The following is a 21,706-nucleotide window of genomic DNA, read 5'->3' as shown; positions in this document are numbered from 1 at the left end:
TTAATTTGCACTGCATATGCATTACAGTGTGCGAACCAGACGTTGTGGTCAGGAATGTCATCAGAGAGGCTACGCAGACCCATGGCAAAGTTTGTGGGTGATGACGGGGTGGTCGGACGAATGCAGGCATGCCAGTGCATTGGTATGGTGTTGCATTGGCGTGCATAAATTAACCATTGCGATTCCAGACACCACCTGAGGGCTCATAGCATGCGCTGAAGTAAGCAATTTCTGAGTGAGGTCTGACCTGCCTTAACTGTGTGTTTAGGTCCGATGTTACTCGATGTTACCGATTGTTTAGCTATGTTGTCAAAGTATACGGATGTGAGTAAAGGGAAGTGGGCGTCCTTATGTAAAGCTGCGATCATAAAGCGAATGCAAACATTTACATGTCACCGCTGATATTAGCAACTGAATGCGTGTAAGCAAAATGGCGATCCTTCCTGGCGTGAGTGAGCTGCATCCCAAATAAAACCCCTTTCCCTGTTATAAAAAAATAAATTGCTAAATATATTTTTTTGCTGGTGTTGAAAAAAAAAAGGATTTTATAACAAGTCAATTTTAATTGTAGTTTATAAAAAAAAATTTATTTCAGAGAGACAGCGTATATTACAGTACTTAGGGCCCGATTCAGGTTGGATCGCAACGCTGAGTTCGCACGGAGCCAGCCAATGTTTGCATTCTGCGCATCTGTATAAGACGCAGTGCGCGTACGCGAACCGGCAGATGCGATTGGGAAGCGATCTTAGTGAAGCACGCAGTGATTGACAGGAAGTGCCGTTTGGGGGCGGAGAGGGGGGTGGTCAGAGAAACACAGGCGTGCCTATGCGTTTGATCACCATTACAGGGGTGTGTATAATTAAGCCCCAGCGACGTCATAAGCAGCCAGAGCACTACATGGCAACAGGAAGCTTTGCAGGTTGTGAGGCATGTTAAGCTGCAGATGGGTCCGATGTTACGCCATGTTACCGATGTTTTCACTGACTTGCGGCTGCATGTCATGGGAAGTGGGCGGCTTTATACAGTGGTGGGCGTCTTGGTATAGTGCTGCAGTTGCCGTGAGAACGGGTGCGTGTGAACATAGCCGTGCGATCCATGCTGAATCAGGCCTTTAGTGGGAGTGGACGTGTTCCCATCAACTGCACCTCAAATATAAGGTCTCTTTTGACACCAGAAAAATAATTTTCTGCTGTTAAAAAAATATTTAAAGTCTTTTATAATAATTAATTTTATATTAGATTTTTTCAGGCGTGTGTGCTTTGGAAAGTCTTTTTTTGCTAGTGTTAAACAAAAAACATTTTAAGTCTTTCATAACAATTCAATTGAAATTGTATTTTTCAAGAGAGCGTGGTTTGTAGAGGAAGTATATATTACTGTGCTTAGTGGGTGTTGTTGGGTTCACATTATCTGTTCCCCAAAATAATAAGTGAAAAAAAGCCATTTTTATGCTGGTGTCAAAAAAAAGTCTCCAGTCAATAAAACTGCATGGTAAAGGTAACAGTACCTCCTTTCCCTATCTCATTATGTTCACTTGGTATGGTGGCAGTTTAGTTCAACTGCAATAGCTTTACTCCTGTCCTGGTGTACAAAATAAAAATATTCATGGATCAGTTGATAGAAGAGCAGGAGCAACCAAGGCATTCGGTATGAAAAGCCGGCTGCCGCATTACCGGCGGTTCGATTCCCGGCTGTGGCAGCCCGACAAAACAGCAGAGCCCGGCAGCAGAAGCCCAACAGCGCTGGATATCCAGATCGTCCCTAAGGTAAGTATAAACTATACTAACTAACCCCCCTAACCCTAACCCTCCTTAGGGGTGCCTAACCCTAACCTACCCCCAAGTGCCTAACCCTAAGCTCCCCCCTCTAAGTGCCTAACCCTAACTCCCCCTTCCCCGCTGCCTAAACCTAAGTCCCCCGGGGGTGCCTAACCCTAAGTCCCCCCCAGGGGTGCCTAACCCTAACCCTCCCTCCCCCTAGCCTAACCCTCCCGGGGGGGGTGCCTAACCCTAATTCCCCCCCGGGTGTCCTAAACCAAACCCTCCCCCCCGTGGCTGTCCGTTCGCGGTGCCCAGCATCCCTTCAAACGGGATGCCGGGCGCCTGTCTCCCTGTGTCGGGAAAATGACAGGTGTCTAGATTTTAGACGCCTGTCATTTAACCCTAGGCAGGATAGAGGATTCGGGAAGCCGGCAGTCGGGATTACGACCGCCGGCTTCCTAAACGTATCCCGCAACCAAGTACTAGTGCTGACAATCATAGTACTTCTTCAACATCTGCTAGAGGAGGACAAAGATGTAAAGGGCACCTCAAATATAAACAGCATTTTACAACCTTAATGAAAACATCACCTCTACCTATGAAGGAAAATGTACTGCCAAAAAATTTAAAATTGCCAACACAGTGGCAAAGAAAGAATCAGAGCATGGTCTTTATTTGTGAGTGGTAGTCCTGCTACTGCTGTTTCATGCACTAAAAGGCCTATTTCTAAAGCCGGGGCTATACACAGTCAGGCATATTCTGTAACCTTGCAAGCGACACCTTCTTGCTCTAAAGGTCTTATTTAGAGATAGACGGATTGCAGAGCCGCAGACAAGCGGCTGTGCAAATCCGTCCATCTCAGATGAAAATGCAGAAGAAGGTATCAGACACCTCCTTGCTACGTTTGCGGTCCCAGCACTGTGACTGATGTCGCAGGCTGGGATCCCCATCACAACCATCGCGACCTTGGTCCTTTGGTCAGGCTGCTGGAGCTGAGGCATCCCGTAGCCTGACCGGGTGCTGGTCACTTAAGAGGCTAGGAATCTGCATCCACCGACGCAGACCCTGGCCTCATCCATCTTATAAAACAGGGGTGTCATGTCCCCATTTCTGGGAGTGGTGACTAAGCATGCCCCCGCATTGTCTCCAAAAGCATGTCAATTAGACGGAGACCCCACAACATTGGAGCTGTATGTTAACCATTGGATTCGATTATATCTCTGAATCAGGTCCCGAGTCTAGATATGTCACCTTTAAAACATTAAAATCAGGGCACAAAAAGAACACTAAGGCTGAAGAACAAATTGTGTGTCCACAAACTTCACAGATCCCTGAGGAGAGTTGAAGGGTGTCCACGAGTGCTATGTGTGAGTTTGACATTTCTGATTCTGATGCTGTAACCCTACAGAAACCTTTCCACCATTTATTAACCCTCTGCAAATGTGGATGAGTAGTAGTAAAAGCAATTATGGTGATGGCTTAGACATAGGAATTGAGTATTACAACATAGGAAGAAAAATAGGATGATATTTGTTTACAGTATATGATATTAATGAGGATGCTGATGATGAAAGTGTAGGACAAGAACAAGTTATTATTATTATTATTATCCTTTATATGGCGCCACAAGTGTTCCGCAGCCCCTTACAAAGTACATAAACAAATAATTTGACAACTGACTTAAAGTACAAAATAGGAGAAGGACATGGATAATATGCATTGATACATAAGTGACCATAACACCTAGATATGCAACAGAACGTAAGCAACCAAGTGTTAGGTGCCCTGGTGGGGGGTAAGTAGTAGGTGAAAGTAAAGTAAGAAGAAGCACAAGAGGGAAGAGGCCCTGCTCGTAAGAGCTTACATTCTAAAGGGGAGGGGCAGACAAACAGGTGTGACACAGATGGGGTAAATGGAGGAAGGAGCATGTTGCAGCAAGTTAGGAAGGGAGCTGGAAGGCTTTGATGAAGTAGTGGGTCTTGAGAGCCCATTTGAAGGATTGTAAAGAGGAGGAGAGTCTGATAGGGAGAGGGAGAGAGTTCCAAAGGTCGGGAGCAGCACGAGCAAAATCTTGGGGGCGGGAGTGGGAGGAAGTTGATAACATTCAGGAGGAGAATGTTATTTGTGTCAAAGTACAGTAAGTCAGCCACCAGTGGCATCATTTCTTGAAGGCTATTGTCATGCCTGGGCAAAGACCAAAAAAGTCACCATTTTCGTGTGGACATATTTTTTACTCAAATCCTAACATCATTTGTCACATTAACTATCTACTGTAGGCATCTTCTCCCTGTTACTTCATTTGCAGCGAGTTTATACAAATTATTTATTAAAATCTGGAAAATTATATCTAACAAGCAGTCCAGCATTAGCTACCAGCAGCATGGATAAATACCAGCGCATGCAATCTCCAACACCAACACCTAAATCATCAAACTTCTCATTAGCAATTAAAGATAGTCCACTTGCATCCAATTTAAAAAGGCAAACTGACTCCTCCCCTATATAGGATTCCCAAGAAGAATTTCAGCAATCTGGTCCCATTCTGGTGAATCAGCAATCTGGTCCCATTCCAGAGTTCCAGTTATCCGATTCCATTCCAGTGTTCCAGCAATCTGGTCCCATTCCGGTGTTCCAGCAATCCGGTCCCATTCCAGGGTTTCAACTATCTGGTGCCAATCCTGTGATTCCAGTATACAGTTTCCATTCCAGTGATTCCAGTATTCCAGTACCATTCCGGTTCTGCAGCATTGCGGTTCTATTCCGGTTCGACAGCATTCAGGTCCCATTCCATTTCTACAGTATTCCAGTCCCAGTATGTTTATCAGCATTCCAGTTCCAGTCCAGTTGAGTAAAGACTAGTACCGGGCCTGTGATTTGCTGCTTGGATTCTGTATGCAATTGCATTAGAAATCTGACATTTGGAATCTTGTTTTTTAACAGTTTGCCCAATGTCTCTGGTTTACTTTTTTATAGTTAATATTGTTAGTATGTAATTAATAAATCTATCAATCATTCCTTTACCTAGCTTCCACTATATAATTACTCCACCTCCATATGCATGTACTTGCCTTGGGCTTGTGATTTGCTACATGAGAAGTTTATATATTAATTTAATATCTTTTCAACAAGGCTTTTAGTTTTAGGCTATTAGTTCTTGATTAGTGAAAACATTCTATAGCATCGTATTGTTTATTAAACTGCCATCCTATCTGCCACTGCTGTGCCACTATGTTTCATAGATGTATAGATATATACATATATCTAGATATATTCTTTTAAACTGCAATGAATTTATGTCACTGCATTGTCGCTTACTTTAGCCAGCCAGCCTGCTGCAGCATTTGGCCACTATTAGTGAAAACAATATTGTGAGCTGTGAGGTGGTCAAAACTGACTGGAAATTACTGGAAAGGAATGATAAGAATATTGTATGAAAAATAACATGCCCAAATTACATGATTTAAGCTGTTTTTATAACTTTAAAAAAAAATCCAGAACCATAATATTTTATGGTGGTTTTGCCTCATATAAAAAAAGACATAACTGCAGAGACATATGGCGGGGCCAAGAGATACCGAGAAGGGTGGCCAAATCCCAAAGTCTTGGCCATGCACCCTTCACAAAAACTACTGTAAATGAAAAATACTGAGCACGCCATCATGAGACGTGGAGGGTTACATTATTCTACTTCCACAACTCACCAGGCTCCCACTGGGCCTCTCTCGAACCCAGGTAATTGGTGCCTGCTCTTTTCTTTATCTGTGCCCCTGAAAAGGGAGCACTGTACTGTACGTGCATTCACACCACTCATGTGTAATATACATACACAGTATAGTGAAATATTTGCACATGTCTGTTGCAGGGTGGAGCCACATGGAAATGATATCATATTACAAGCATGTTGTAACCATGAGGGTTAAATATTCTCCAAGCACTGAAAGCAGACACACAACTTACTGCGGAAGGACAGGAGAGAGAAGCCTGATCCACCACATTGTGTAATCTACGCAGCACTCACAGAAAGAAACCAGCTCCACAGGGTTTGTATAAAACATTGTGATTGAGATTTTTTTCTATGAAGTATCAGTGTGCATCTCATTGAAGACATTTCAGAAGCATTTGGCATTTAAGAGTGCTGATTGCTTGTTCTTCACCTCAATATAAATTTATACACACATACACACCCACACGAGTGTATGTCTATCTACTGTATTTAACCATACAAATTTACTTGCTAAAGTAGGTGCTCCTATAAGTAAATCTTGTCTACCTGCTGTAATACAAATATGAATGTTTGCACTAAAGTTAGACTTATCTATGCAGCACAACCCACTTACTGTATTCCTTTTAAACTAGGGATGTGCAGGCTCGGTTCTACTCGGTTCCGTTCGGTTTTTTTTACCAAATCTTATTGGGTATCAGCTGTCACGAGTTTTGGATAGCCAATAAGATTCTGTAAAAAAAAACGAACGGAACCGAGTAGAACCGAGCCTGCACATCCCTATTTTAAACATGCATATATACTTCTAATTCAATAATTGCTCATACATAATATACCATAATGGGGGGCAACCCCAGGACTAATAACACTAAACATCCAAAGTTACATAGAAGGCCTTCCGGTGGATTGCATACATGTGCTGCATAGATACTGCAAATATAGAAATATATGACATATAAATGTTTCTCAGGATGCCTATTTGTGTATCTTAGGTCTATCTGTTTTTGGTCAAACACCCCAAATGGAATATAATAATAAGTACTTAGAGCTGATGCAGAGTTAGCAGCAATTGGATTGTGAATCTAAGGTGCAAACTGGGGGCCTGATTCTCTATGGATCGCAATATTGCATACGCATGCAGTTTCACTACGAATTTATGCTAATCCTTAGCGATCGCAATGCCGGTGCATCACTACATAAGGATGCCCACTTCACCTGCACGCTCATCCGTAATGTTTAGCAAGACTGCAAAAACATCGGTACAATCGAGTACCATCAAAGACTCATGCACAGTTAAGGCAGGTCAGACCTTACTCAGGAATTGCATACTTCAGTGCATGCTATGAGGCTTCAGGTTACATAGGGTAAACGCACTAGCACACCTGCGGTCAGACACCCCCCCCGTCACCACTCAAAAAACGGCACTTCCTGTCAATCACTCTGCGATGGGTCTGCATAGTCACTGCGATCATAATGGCCAGTTCACACATGCGCACTGCGATACATGCGCAGGACGCAACAATCATCCGATTGCATGCATATGGGCAACTGCTTTCCGTGCAGAATCAGGCCCAGAGTTCACTAGAAAGCCTCAATTGTGAGAATGCAAGATGTGCACGGGTCGGTCAGAACTAGAGGTGTGCGCCGACCCCTGTGTTTTGGTTTTAGATCAGTATCTCCTTGTGTTTTGGATCTGGATTTGGATTGGCCAAAACTGCCCCTTGTGTGTTTTGGTTTTGGTTTTTAATCTGTATTTTTTTTACATTTATAAAATCTGCTAAAATCACATAATTTGGGTTTTCTTTTGTTCCTACAGTATTATTAACCTCAATTATGTTAATTTCCACTTGTTTCCAGTCAATTTTGACTACCTCACAGCTCACAATATTGTTTTCATCCGGTTTAGGCCCAACATTTGCACCATGCTAGCTGGCTGACTAAGCTAAGTGGCAGCAGTAGGCAGCACAAACACGTGGCAGTTCAACTTCCAACATGGCACGTCAGGAAACAAATGTTTTTATTATTCAAGAGGCCTGAGGGAGTTGGAGTATGTATGTAGTTGAAGGCAGGGACAGGAAGGATTGATTGGTAGTACATTTAATTAAATTTTTTGATTCTGAAGCCAATTTATGAGGCATTTACAAAAAATATTTTTCTGATTCACATCAGTCTTTGCCCCATAAGAATCGTTGAGTGCTATGCCTGCTGCTGCTGAGAGTGGATTTTCATCCCAGAAGGGGACCAGGAAGACTACTAATAGTGCTTTCAAAAAACAACTGACTGTTAAACAATCCTTTGCAAAGATTCCACTTCACTAGAAAAGCATTTCCCAACCTATACAGGGACATTAAAAAAAACGTAATTAGTGGCCTCCAAAATGCAGTTATACCCACTGTCCACTTAACCACAGATATGTGGACAAGCAGAACAGAGCAAATGCAAGATTTGAGATTTAAGGCTTTAAAAAATTTTTAAAGTGTTACGTTGTGTCTTTCTTGAGAATCCTTGATAGAATAGAAGGAAAGGAATCTGGGGAAAGCTTCTGCACCAGTAAATATTTATTTAAAAATAAGCGTGAAACCCCAATATAAAGAGTAATAAATTCAATATTTATGCGACGTCTGAGGCGTGCTGCCAAGGACAAAAAATGTGATAAAATTTAACTGTTATGAAACAATATTAAAATTGTATATATAATACCTGTAATCTCTTCAGTGAAATATAAAAAATGAAAAAACGTCTCAGTGTGTTAATTATTGAAATGAATAGTGTTATTGGTACACCTGCGCGTGTAATGGCAACACAAAAATGGATATTAATAAATAGAAAATCTCTCACAAATAAGTCATAGAATATATGCAAATCCAAAAATAGCAAATCAAAAAATGCATTTAATTGGGACCAATTATATGTGGCATGCTATAACATCCCTATAAGTGGGATAATATTCTGCAATGTCCACTGCATGTCAGAATTGCCATGATATGCATGTGAGAAGTGGCCGCAATATACTCATAAACCTAGATTGCCACCTATAGCTGAAATGCTGATAGAATCTAATACATTTTAAACAAAGGTTGACTGTACTATTGATTTACTTCATTAAAAAGTAACTTGGATTTTACACTATGTGGAGCTTTATCCCATTTTTTTGAGTATCAAACTGCAGAAGAAGGAGGTATCCATTCGAAGGGATATATGAACAAGATAACTAGATCCAGATTACCATACTCCGTAACATGGACAGAGAATAACTTATTGTTCTACTGAATGCTGGACTGATACAACTGTTTTTTCTATTAGATTGTTGGGACAACACAATCATTATTGTTGATATCACATTTGCAATTATCCTAACCAGAGGGAACACAGATCACTCATTGCTTTCTATGCCTAGATATTTTAGCGGTTGGTGTTTCTCCACTTATGGTGATCAGCTGCACCCCAATTTTAGGAGCACGACCAATATATATTTACCCTTTTTTGTACGTTTTATATATAATGCATGTTATCTAGCACTTTGTTGTGGTCTTGTAGTCGGCGTGTAGAGTAATAATTTATTCATAACTGAGTAAAGAAGTGAAAAGTTGAATATTAGACTGCGCTACCACTTACAGTGTCACACGATGAATTATTTATAATTAATAATAACACACTGCGCTGCTACTTACAGTATAACAAGATTATTTATCAATAAGAAAAGAATAACACACTGCGCTACCACTTAGTATCACAATATTTTTAACAAATACACTGTCTCCACTAACAGTGTCACAATATTTTTTACGAATACACTGCGTTTTCCACTTACAGTATCACAATATTTATTATACACTGCACTACCACTTACAGTGTCACAAACAATACGTGTATGAATACTACACTGCGGTCTGACTGGCAGCGTCACAGTAAAAAAAATTATATAATAATATAGTACACGGGGTACAGCACAAAAAAATATATATTATTTTTTTATTAATTATATTATTAGCTTTTACTTTTTTATACATTGCACACCCTTGGATGGACAGAGCAGCCCTGGTTGGACACAGGAGCCCCTGTATGGACACAGCAGCCACTGCCCCATGATGGACACAGCAGACCCTGGATGGACACAGAAGCCCCTGCCCTTGATGGACACAGCACATCAGTTCACTACATGTTCCACTACACATCCGTTCAATACACGCTACCTGGATGGGAACAGCAGACTCTGGATGGACACAGCAGCCCCTGCCCTGGACAGATACAGCAGCTCTTGGATGGACACAGCACATCTGATCACTACACTCTCCACAGCCGGAGTGAAAATGGCACCAATCGCAGGGATCATTATATAATCCAAAATCTGTGAGAATCAGACAGCGGGAAGATGATGTTTTGCCTCGTTTTGAGATCCGAGTCATGGGGGAAACCCTGAGCCTAGCTCAGTTCTCGGATCTGGAAGTTCGGGTAGGTCCGGTTCTCTGAGAACCAGACCCACTCATTTCTAGTCAGAACCCATGAATTCTGCTACACACAGTTTGACAGATACACAAAGCATATAGCGAAATGTGTGTCAGTAGCTTAAGCTGTGCTTGCTTATCTACCAGGACACCATGTTACTATCTTAAAGATCAGGAAATGACTGCACAGCATTCCAAAAATATATTTCTAAATGGGCACCTTCCCAATGATTTACATTATTTATGCTAGAGATGTACGGTTCGATTTTCCTGAAATACGAACACAATTCAGTTCTGTATTGAGTACGGAACTTGAATTTAAAGACTAAACTTGGGTTTTGGATTGCATGTAAACAGGTCTAAATTATATGATTTTAGTTTTTTTTAATGATTTGTATATAGATTTTTTTTTTTTTTTTAAGGAATCCAAAACCAAACCAATACCAAGTCCGAGCCAAAACACTTGAGGGTGGTTTTGCCAAAACCAAAACACAATGATGAATTAGAACCAAAACCAAAACACAAGAGTCCACGCACATCTTTAATTTGTACTGTATGTCTGTATTGTAATCGGTATGAAATACCGGCGGCTCAATAGCCGGCAGTTCAAATCTCAACAGCGGCATCCCGATATCTGAAGATCCCAACAGGGGTGGAAGTATGGTATCCCTACCCCTCTCCTCCCCCTAACCTTAACCCTCCCTTATTGGCGCATTAACCCTAACTTCCTAGCCTCCCCTGGTGGTGCCAAACCCTTACCGCCCTTTCCACACCCTAAACCTATTCCTAACCCCCCGGTGGTGCCTAATACTACCCCCCCTCCTTGTAGCCTAAAACTAACCCTCCCTGGGGGATGCCTAGCCCTAAGAGCCTGATTCAGACCCGGTCGCAAACGCTGTGCACTCGCAACCGGGTCGATGGTGGGCCACTGGGCATGCGCACGACAGAGCCGGCTCCGGCTCCCACTGACATCACCATGGATGTTAGTGGGAGAGCTTGTGGCCATGAAACCCTACCACAAGGGTCTCGTCGCAAGCCCGATGGTCACGATGGTCTTGACCAAACAATTCACATTATATATCACACTGTGTATTCCACCAATTCACATTATGACAAACTGTGTCCTTTATTCAAATCATATGCCACACTCCCACCAATATACATTTTGGTGATCCCAGCATCTATGAATGCTGCAGCATCTGGTTGTGTTCTGTTTTCAGCAAAACCAAACCGCTAATTTCTATTAATGATGCTGTGAATTGCATCCTTAATCCCCACTGCCCCGTCCATCTCACCCATGCTGAGTGATAGAATGGTTTGAGGCATTGTGCAAATCACATCATCCCATGAACCTTCCAGCTGGAACTCCCTCCAGATAGCTCTCCAGGTGGAGATACATACAGTGTCAGCAAGTATGGTATAACTGGACTGAACATGATGTACATTGCAAATCAAATGATAATATGAGGATTAAGCAAAGCTGTTTCCTTTTTTATAAATCATTGTGCTGGATTATGTGGTGTCATCTCTAGGGCAGTGTGCATGGGATGTAGTGCATATCCTGGTGGATGAGATGCTGGCTGTCAATATACCGATGGCGGCATCCTGCTGCCGGGCAAAATGCAGATACCACTAGCCCCTTACGGATCAGGACACCAGCATTGGAATCCTGACAGCCGGCATCCCAATCGTAAGACCCCAGAGCAAGGTAAGTCTTAGCCGCAGGGGAGGTTAGGTTTAGGCACCCCCTAGGGGAGCTTAGGGTTAGGCAACCCACAGGGAGGGTTAGGTTTAGAGTATGGGAAGGGGGGTTAGAGTTAGGCACCACCGGGGGGAGGTTAGTGTCAGGCACCACCAAGGGAGGGTTAGGGTTAAGAGGGGGAGAGGGGAGGGATAGGGTACTTACCAGCCTCCATCGGGATCCTAAACTATCGGGCTTCCGGAGTTGGGATTTCATACCCAAACCATGTGCACAACTGATCTGGCAGGCCAACTGAGAGAGGGTGGTCTCGAGAATGTGCCAACTCTGCCTCCCGGCTGCGAACATTGGTGGGCTTACATCTGTGCCCTCTGTCCCTCCCTTGATGGTGGCCCTGCCTCATAACATAATACAATCCCCTGTTCCATGTAACAGTATGTCATTCCCTGAACCTCACATCAATGTATTGCTCCCAATCACACCTTACTTAATATACTGTATTCCCAATGAATCCCAGATCAGTACTCCCTCCACCAACAATAAATAATTATAAAGATAATTGGTTCAGCCAAAAAATAAGGGCAGCACTTGAGCTGTCATTGGAATGTTAGTAAGAAGATGGATCATGGATTGCACCCCCCTCAGCAATTTTGCAGCAATGGTCCCCATTTCCCATGCAGTGTGTAGTCAACTCACCAAAAAAATGGATGCTTGTTGATCGTGGGACATGGTGAAAGCCCCCAACACTATCTGGGCTCCTTACTTGTGTATTGGCTCCACTCATCATTATTGCAGCCTTGTTTGCAGCTAATGCATGAAATTAATTACAATATCAGCAGTACAATACAGCTTCAACTACTATAGACTTAAGATAACTAGGAAGACTTTTAGGTAGTCATATCTGTTTTTGGCTTAAAATAAGTTCAATAAATTCTTACTTTGGCACTTGGGTCACTGAGTCAGATGAGTAGAAGGTTATTTGCCCCTTAATGTGCTTTACTCTTGTATAGTACCTCATTTTCTGGAACTAAATCTATTGTGGAATCATATCCAAGTAAAAAATCTTTATTTCTGAAAAAAAAAATCTGTTTGTTGTTATCAAGGCTGGTTCCAGCTGCTGTGGATAGTAGAGCTCTGCAGACTCTAACCAGTTGCATCTGTATCTGGGATCCCTGTGTACTTGTCTACTCTCCCAGAGCATTCGATAGACTCCCAAATTTTAAATAGTAAAGAGTCCTCTGGACACTCAGGAGAGCAGATCAACCTCCCACATTTCACCCACTTCCTAGTAAAATTGGCAGGATGGGATGGGCGAGCATGATGACACATTTCTCAACCATAGGCAGCAAGGTGATGACTTTGGGGGATGTATAAAGAATTGTAAAGAGTGGAGAAATGGAAAAGTGGAGAAATTGTCAATAAGAACCAATCAGCTTACCAAGTGTATTTCATTTAGCTGGGGTATAAAGGAAGATAGGAAGCATGCTTAAGATCTACATCTTGACAAAGAGCTCCATAGTTGCTCGAAACGCGTTGGTGGATCCTGCATGCTGCACCTTTATTTGGACCAACCTGGGAGACGATCCTGCCTTTTTGGATGAAATCTTGTGGAGCCTATACAGGGTAATCCGGATTTACCCTGTATTTTGTTAACATCCTGTGGCTCCATATCTTCTGCTGGGTAGGATCTTCTCTTTTATTTTATGCATAATTAGCACCTTGGACTTTGTGCAATATTATCCGGGACTGTGTTTTAATACACTTCAGTACCATATGAAATTACTCAGTACTGTATAGCACCTTATCATCTGTGGATTTTATATATATATGTTGTTCATGTCACTAATAAAATGTTTATAATTTTATTTTACATTTTTTAAGTATATTTGAGCGCCAAGGAATTATCACTACAGTTTGATTTACATTATTATAAGTTATGGAATTTGGGAATTCCTCATTGTGTTTAATTTCACCGGCAGACTCTGAGCATTTTTTGCGCTTAGAGGAGTTCTATAACATCACAGAAAAAATGATGGAATAGCTGGCTACTATGTACATTACAATAATAATGTAGAAGTTGGATACTATGACAAACCTTCTCCACTTGTCCACTTCTCAACGCTTTTCACTGCTTAATACATCTCTCCATGGTCTTGCTCCTGTTTCCGCAATGATCAGTTCTTGAGACTGTTATTCTGAGCTTCTGATAATATTTTTAGAGTCCTTGTTAAGTTGTGGTTTGCAAATGTTATCCACTGAAATCCTTTCACTAATTCCAGGGCTACTTTGTTGCCAGCGCAATCTGCTGATCAACCATACTAATGATGCAGACGATCACATGATCACACTACATGAATTCTGCAAGAAGGGGCTCGGTATGGCAATGCTTATCTGGTTGTCTCCTTGCCCTTTAAATTACATATTTCTGGGTTTACCTGCTAGTTATATGTGCTGCTTCCTTGCTCTCCTGTCTCCTGCTCCTTGTTTTCTTGTTGCATCACAATGTCTGAACGTTACCTGAAAAACAAACCAATCTCCAGCTGCTCTGTACCTTTGCCTGTAATGTTGACAACTCTCTGTTTGCTGCCTCCCTTGAAGATGTGCCAGAAATACTGACCATGAACTGCCTACCTTCATCCAGTACGCTGCCTGGAAGTTTGTTTTCAGTCCTGAAGCTTCTCTTGGAAACTAGCATTTCTAGATCTCCTTACTGTCTGTAAAGTGGTCTATATGAAAATCACCACAGGACTCTGGAGAGCTGCAGAGGTGTGTGTTTACTAGATGCAGTCATGTAGAGGCACTTCCTGAATAGCAAGTGGATAGTGGTGGTGCAACTTCCGCTATCCACATTAAAGGAATGCAGTATACTGTTAATCTATTTTTTTTGGTCAATCATCCTATAATTGTCTCTATGTATTTTTATTAGAAATGTGCACAAACCCCCAAGTATTAGTTTTGGTTTTTCCAAAACCAACCCCAAATGTTTTCTTTAAAAATGTATAAAAACAAGTAAAACCATGCAACTTGGACCTGTTTTGTTCCTGTACTAATAATAACATCAATAACATTCATTTAAATGCATTCCAAAACACACAAGATCCAGTTTGCAAATCTGAGTTCCATATTGCGAGTAGACCTTAGTCAGAACTCGGCCCCACTCGGAACCCAAAAGTGATTTCGAACTGAGACTCTGTTCGACTCAGAACCCCAAAGTTTAATTTTTATACTATGTTGTGCCACTGGGTCAGGCTTGCCTACCCTCCCAATTTGGTCGGGAGCCTCCCGAATATTGGGTGTCGGAAAGGCAGGCAAGCCTCCCGGCTGCCTCCTGCCCCCCTGACTACCTACTAGAAACCCCTGCATCGGGGGGCCCGATGACGCAATTCACGCTGAATTGCGTCATCGTGGCTCCGCCCCCTGCTTCACATACCTTTATTATTGGCATTGTGAGGAGGGGCGGGGCCATGATTACGCGATTGTGCAGCTCTGCCCGTGGCCCCACCCCCAACACGGACCCATTTGGAACTCCCTCCCTCTCCCCATCAGACTCTGCTCCTCTCTACAATCTTTCAAACGAGCTCTTAAGACCCACTACTTCAATAAAGCCTTTCAGCTCTCATCCTAACTTGCTGCTACATCTTCCTTTCTCCCCGTCTACCCCATCTGTGTCACTCCTGTTTGTCTGCCCCTCCCTTAAAGAATGTAAGCTCTTTCGAGCAGGGCCCTCTACTCTCTTGTGCTTCTCCCTACTGTAATTTAATTTATCTCTTACTCCCCACTAGGGCAACCAACACTCGGCTGCTTATGTGGGCGTGAAGGTCGCTAATATAGCTATGGTTATTATTCATGACCATGTCCTGGTTTGTATTGTATTGTAAGTCACTGGTTACTTATTTGTTCATGTACTTTGTAAGGCGCTGCGGAACACTTGTGGCGCCATATAAATAAATGATAATAATAATAATAATTGCCCGGCCATGCTCCCCCACTGTTTGCAGACATTCAGCTCCCTCCCGGAAGGAGGGAGCTGAATGTCAGCAAGTATGCCCTGGGTTCTAAAAAAAGTAGGGGTGTGCACCGGCCACTTTTCGTGTTTTGTGTTTTGGTTTTGGATCTGGATCTTTCTTCGTGTTTTGGATCTGGATTGGTTTTGCCAAAACCACCCTTCCGTGTTTTGGGTTCTGGGTTTTGTGTTTTGGATCTGTATTTTTTTGAAAAAAAGCATAGAAACAGCTAATATCACAGAATTTGTAGGTTTTTCTGCTCCTATGCTATTATTAACCTCAATAACCTTATTTTCTACTCATTTCCAGTCTATTCTGAATACCTCACACCTCACAATAGTGTTTTTATGTCCAAAAGGTTGCACCGAGGTAGCTGGATGACTATGCTAAGCGACACGAGTGGGCGGCACAAACACGTGACCCATCTAGGCGTGAAACTGCAGTGGCAGACAGGATGGCATTGAAAAACTAGGCCCCAAACTGTACATAATGCAAAGAAAAAAAAGAGGTGCAAGATGGAATTGTCCTTGGGCCCTCCCACCCACCCTTATGTTGTATAAACAGGACATGCACACTTTAACAAACCAATCATTTCAGCGCCAGGGTCTGCCACACAACTGTGGCTGAAATGATTGGTTCGTTTGGGCCCCCACAAAACAAGCTGGCAATTAATCTGTCCCTGCACAAACTGGCTCTACGGAGGCAAGAAGTCGTCCTCATCCTCCTCATCCACAGATTCCTCACCCTCTTCAGTGTTATGTACATCCTCATCCTCACAGAGTATTAATTCGTCCCTGCTGGAACCACAGGTCCCTCTGTAAGTTCTGGAGGCTGGTCTCCCTGGAAGAGTTGATCATTCATTTTATGAACATCATCTTCTCCACATTTTGTGGAAGCAACCTCCTACGCCTTTCGCTAACAAGGTTCCCGGCTGCACTAAACACTCTTTCGGAGTACACACTGGAGGGGGGGCAACTCAGGTAAAATAGAGCCAGTTTGTACAGGGACCTCCAAATTGCTTCTTTTTCCTGCCAGTACAGGTACGGACTGTCTGACATGCCTACTTGGATGCTGTCACCGATGTAATCCTTTAACAGACAGACGCACGCTTGTCGCTGCTGCTTTGAGGATTCAAGTGCGGCTACAGCCCACACAATTCACAAAGACAGAAAAAAAAAAAGAATATTTTTATTGCTTGTGGAGCACACTTTTAGGGTTACACCACCCTCTAACAGACAGACGCACGCTTGTCGCTGCTGCTTTGAGGATGCAAGTGCGGCTACAGCCCACACAATTCACAAAGACAGAAAAAAGAAGAAGAATATTTTTATTCTTTGTGTAGCACACTTTGAGGGTGTCACCACCCTTTAACAGACAGACGCACGCTTGTCGCTGCTGCTTTAAGGATGCAGGTGCGGCTACAGCCCACACATTTCACAAAGACCGAAAAAAAAAGAACAATATTTTAATTGTTTGTGTAGCACACTTTGAGGGTGTCACCACCCTTTAACAGACAGATGCACGCTTGTCGCTGCTGCTTTAAGGATGCAGGTGCGGCTACAGCCCACACAATTCACAAAGACAGAAAAAAGAAGAATATTTTTATTGTTTGTGTAGCACACTTTGAGGGTGTCACCACCCTTTAACAGACAGACGCACGCTTGTCGCTGCTGCTTTGAGGATGCAAGTGCGGCTACATCACACACAAGTCACAAACACATAAAAAAAATAGTTTTTTATTTTTTGGAGCACTTTGAGAGTTACACCACCCTTTAACAGACAGACGCACGCTTGTCGCTGCTGCTTTGAGGATGCAAGTGCGGCTACAGCCCACACAATTCACAAAGACAGAAAAAAGAAGAAGAATATTTTTATTCTTTGTGTAGCACACTTTGAGGGTGTCACCACCCTTTAACAGACAGACGCACGCTTGTCGCTGCTGCTTTAAGGATGCAGGTGCGGCTACAGCCCACACATTTCACAAAGACCGAAAAAAAAAGAACAATATTTTAATTGTTTGTGTAGCACACTTTGAGGGTGTCACCACCCTTTAACAGACAGACGCACGCTTGTCGCTGCTGCTTTAAGGATGCAGGTGCGGCTACAGCCCACACAATTCACAAAGACAGAAAAAAGAAGAATATTTTTATTGTTTGTGTAGCACACTTTGAGGGTGTCACCACCCTTTAACAGACAGACGCACGCTTGTCGCTGCTGCTTTGAGGATGCAAGTGCGGCTACATCGCACACAAGTCACAAACACATAAAAAAAATAGTTTTTTATTTTTTGGAGCACTTTGAGAGTTACACCACCCTTTAACAGACAGACGCACGCTTGTCGCTGCTGCTTTAAGGATGCAGGTGCGGCTACAGCCCACACAATTCACAAAGACAGAAAAAAGAAGAAGAATATTTTTATTGTTTGTGTACAACACTTTGAGGGTGTCACCACCCTTTAACAGACAGACGCACGCTTGTCGCTGCTGCTTTGAGGATGCAAGTGTGGCTACATCGCACACAAGTCACAAACACATTAAAAAAATTTTTTTGATTTTTTGGAGCACTTTGAGAGTTACAACACCCTTTAACAGACAGACGCACGCTTGTCGCTGCTGCTTTGAGGATGCAAGTGCGGCTACAGCCCACACAATTCACAAAGACAGAAAAAAAAAGAACAATATTTTAATTGTTTGTGTAGCACACTTTGAGGGTGTCACCACCCTTTAACAGACAGACGCACGCTTGTCGCTGCTGCTTTGAGGATGCAGGTGGAATCTAGACGGAATTTGGAACCGAGGACACACTACCTCCATCAATTGTCTAAATCCCACTGCACTAATGTCGGATACCGGACGCACGTCTAACACCAACATAGCAGTCAAGGCCTCAGTTATACGTTTTGCTTCAGGATGACTGCTGTCGTACTTCATCCTCATCGCTAGGGACTGTTGGAGGGTCAATTGTTTAGTAAAAGTAGTGATGTTCCTACTTCCTCTCTGGGATGATGAACAACTCCCAGCAGCAGCAACAGCACTAGTAGGAAGTGGTTCTTGATCTTTCCCTATTTTATTTTTATCAGAGAAAGTTTGGTCCTCCATTTATGTTATATTGATATATATACGTGCGGCTAAAGCGCACACAAACACAGAAAATATTTTTTTATTTTTGCTGGAGAGTAGTGCACTTTGTGGGTTACACCACCCTTTAAGAAATGAGCCAGCCGGCTCTTTACTTATGGGACACAGGCGCACGCTTGGCGCTGCTCCTTTGTTGATGCACGTGCAGCCACAGTGCACACAAGTCACAAACACAGAAAATATATATTTTTTTGGTTTGGAGTGTACTTTGGGGGTTACAGAACCCTTTAACGGTCAAGCCAGCCGGCCCTTTACTTATGACACAGGCGCACGCTTGGCACTACTTTGTTGATGCACGTGCGGCTACTGCGCACACAATTCACAAACACAGAAAATAATTTTTTTTTTGGTTTGGACTGGAGTGTACTTTCGGGGGTTACAGCACCCTTTAACGGTCAAGCCAGCCGGCCCTTTACTTATGACACAGGCGCACACTTGGCACTACTTTGTTGATGCACGTGCGGCTACTGCGCACACAATTCACAAACACAGAAAATAATTTTTTTTCGGTTTGGACTGGAGTGTACTTTGGGGGTTACAGCACCCTTTAACGGTCAAGCCAGCCGGCCCTTTACTTATGACACAGGCGCACGCTTGGCACTACTTTGTTGATGCACGTGCGGCTACTGCGCACACAATTCACAAACACAGAAAATAATTTTTTTTTTGGTTTGGACTGGAGTGTACTTTCGGGGGTTACAGCACCCTTTAACGGTCAAGCCAGCCGGCCCTTTACTTATGACACAGGCGCACGCTTGGCACTACTGTGTTGATGCACGTGCGGCTACTGCGCACACAATTCACAAACACAGAAAATATATTATTTTTTTAGCACTTGGGGGGAGCACCCCTGATGGACAGAGCACCCCCTGGACAACACTACAGCACCTCTTTAGGACTGGGACTGCACAGGACTTTGGAGTGGACACAGCCCCTATGGAGAACTGACTGCACAACACAGTCCAGCCAGCCCCTATGGACTTTGAAGTAGTGGACACAGCCCCTATTAACAACAGCAGCACAGCACAACACAGCCAGCCCCTATGGACTTTGAAGTAGTGGACAACAGCAGCACTACACTACACTACACTACACAGCCCTAACTCCCACCCTCCCTCTTCACTGTCCACAGCCGAGTGAGAAAATGGCGCCGACGTGGGTACCTTATATAGGATCCAAAACCCGCGAGACTCGGAAGGCGGGAAGATGACGTTTTGCCTCGATTTCAGAATCCGAGTCAGGCGGGAAAAGTCGAGCCTGACTCGGATCGGACTCGGATCGGGGGGGCTCGGGGGGGGGTTCGGATTTCAGAAATCCGAACCCGCTCACCCCTAAAAAAAAGTAAGTTCTACTACCACATGCTCAAGTCTCGAGGCAACCAAGTATATAGGAGCATGATGATCTCTAAGAGAAAGGTGGCTGCTGGAGGTGGTTACCTGGTGTTAGTAATTTTATTCTGTATAGAGATTTCTGCCCTACACAATTCTGACATGTTGCAATTCTTGCAAAGTCCTGATCCCTAATACTCTGCTACCTTTGTTCAATTATGAGTTTGAGATATTCTGCTATCTGTGTGATGCCAACATCATGCAATTTGAGTGCAATCCATACCTTGTGACCTTGGTATGCCTGTGTCATTATTTAGTTATCAGTGAAACAGCCAGAGATCCAAAGTACTGTATGTCTTTATTTTGATTATTAGATTATAAAAGATACTTGCGTGCACAGAACTAGTGAGCCTGAACTAAACCCTCTCCCCCATATTTACACAAACTTTTATACTTTTTACTCCCTATCTCTATACCAGGGTTGAGTGACAAACTTTGCAGAATCATGACCCATGTAAATCCTAAACCAGACCACACACTCCCTCGTACTCTATCTGACAGCTGTTTTCCTGCAGTATCTCTTGGTGTTTTCCAGTCCATGTTAATCCTAGTATAATTAGTTCATATATAATATATATCACAGGTGCTGACACTAACATAGCATTTCGCATGCAGATACAGCCACAGTCGCTCACAGAATACAGGCATGCCGCATATCATTTTAATCAGCATAAGCCGCTTGTGCATCCTAATCACATCACTTTGCAAATAATAGGCATTTTAATGGAAAAAGATGCATGAAAAGACGCTTGCATGGTGCTCATGCGTTATGTGTAAGAGGATAGATGTATTTGGACACATCTGTACCGTATGTCATTCTTGTTGGGACTCTAGGTCCCTCTACAACAGGGATGGGGAACCTCAGGCCTGGGGTCCTTATAAGGCCCTCGGAATCATTTGGTCTGGCCCTCAGAGCTTTTTTCTGCTAGCCTCATCTGGCTAGCACGGAGCCTTGAATTGCACACTGCGGCCGGAATCTATGCAGCAGTGCTGCCTGGAGCGTCCTTAGGACACTTCAGATGGTCACACCACTGCCCTTACAGCTCCCCAGAGCATCCTCAGGATGCTCCGGGCATTGCTGTAATCACCGTTGATTGTGGCCCCACCCTTATGTGATGTAACATGGTGGGGGCATGGCCTGGACTGGGCCCACAAATAATGTTATATATATCAAAATGGCCCTCGGCAGAAAAAAGGCTCCCCACCCCTGCTCTACAAATACCACTTATTCTATATATGCTCCACATTCAGAACAGAAATTCTTTTTTACTAACTACTTCCAACACTTGGCTGAGGTGGCTCAAGGTCATACTATTATTTGTGATGATTTTATTACATTCCAGTTTTGAATTGATAGAGCCTGTCCTCCCTCATCACAGTTTAGCTCATTATAGGAAACTAACTCTCATCTTTTATTAAATCATATAATTTTTATGACTCTTGGGTAATTCTAGAGCAAAATTTGCCAATACTCCCATACAAATCTGATTTTAACAGATTGGCTCACCACCCAGAAACAATGACATGCAGACATTTTGCCTATTTCCTGGTTGGG

At 43.1% G+C, this 21,706-nt stretch overlaps 1 protein-coding gene across 1 annotated transcript in view; it reads left to right on the top strand.

Moving 5' to 3' along the window:
- The first annotated feature begins 5,714 nt into the window (after window positions 1–5,714).
- Window positions 5,715–21,706, top strand: part of LOC148533761 (cytochrome P450 2C5-like) — a 43,186-nt gene continuing 27,194 nt past the window's right edge. The window contains exon 1 of the mRNA XM_088467199.1: window positions 5,715–5,797. The gene's annotated coding sequence lies outside the window, so the exon portion shown is untranslated. The remainder of the gene's footprint in view (window positions 5,798–21,706) is intronic.

Source organism: Taudactylus pleione, unplaced genomic scaffold (assembly GCF_031769625.1).
Source record: "Taudactylus pleione unplaced genomic scaffold, aTauple2 ptg000070l, whole genome shotgun sequence".
Taxonomy (NCBI): domain Eukaryota; kingdom Metazoa; phylum Chordata; class Amphibia; order Anura; family Myobatrachidae; genus Taudactylus; species Taudactylus pleione.
Note: the sequence above shows the minus strand (reverse complement) of the source record. Positions and strands in the feature narration are given on the sequence as shown.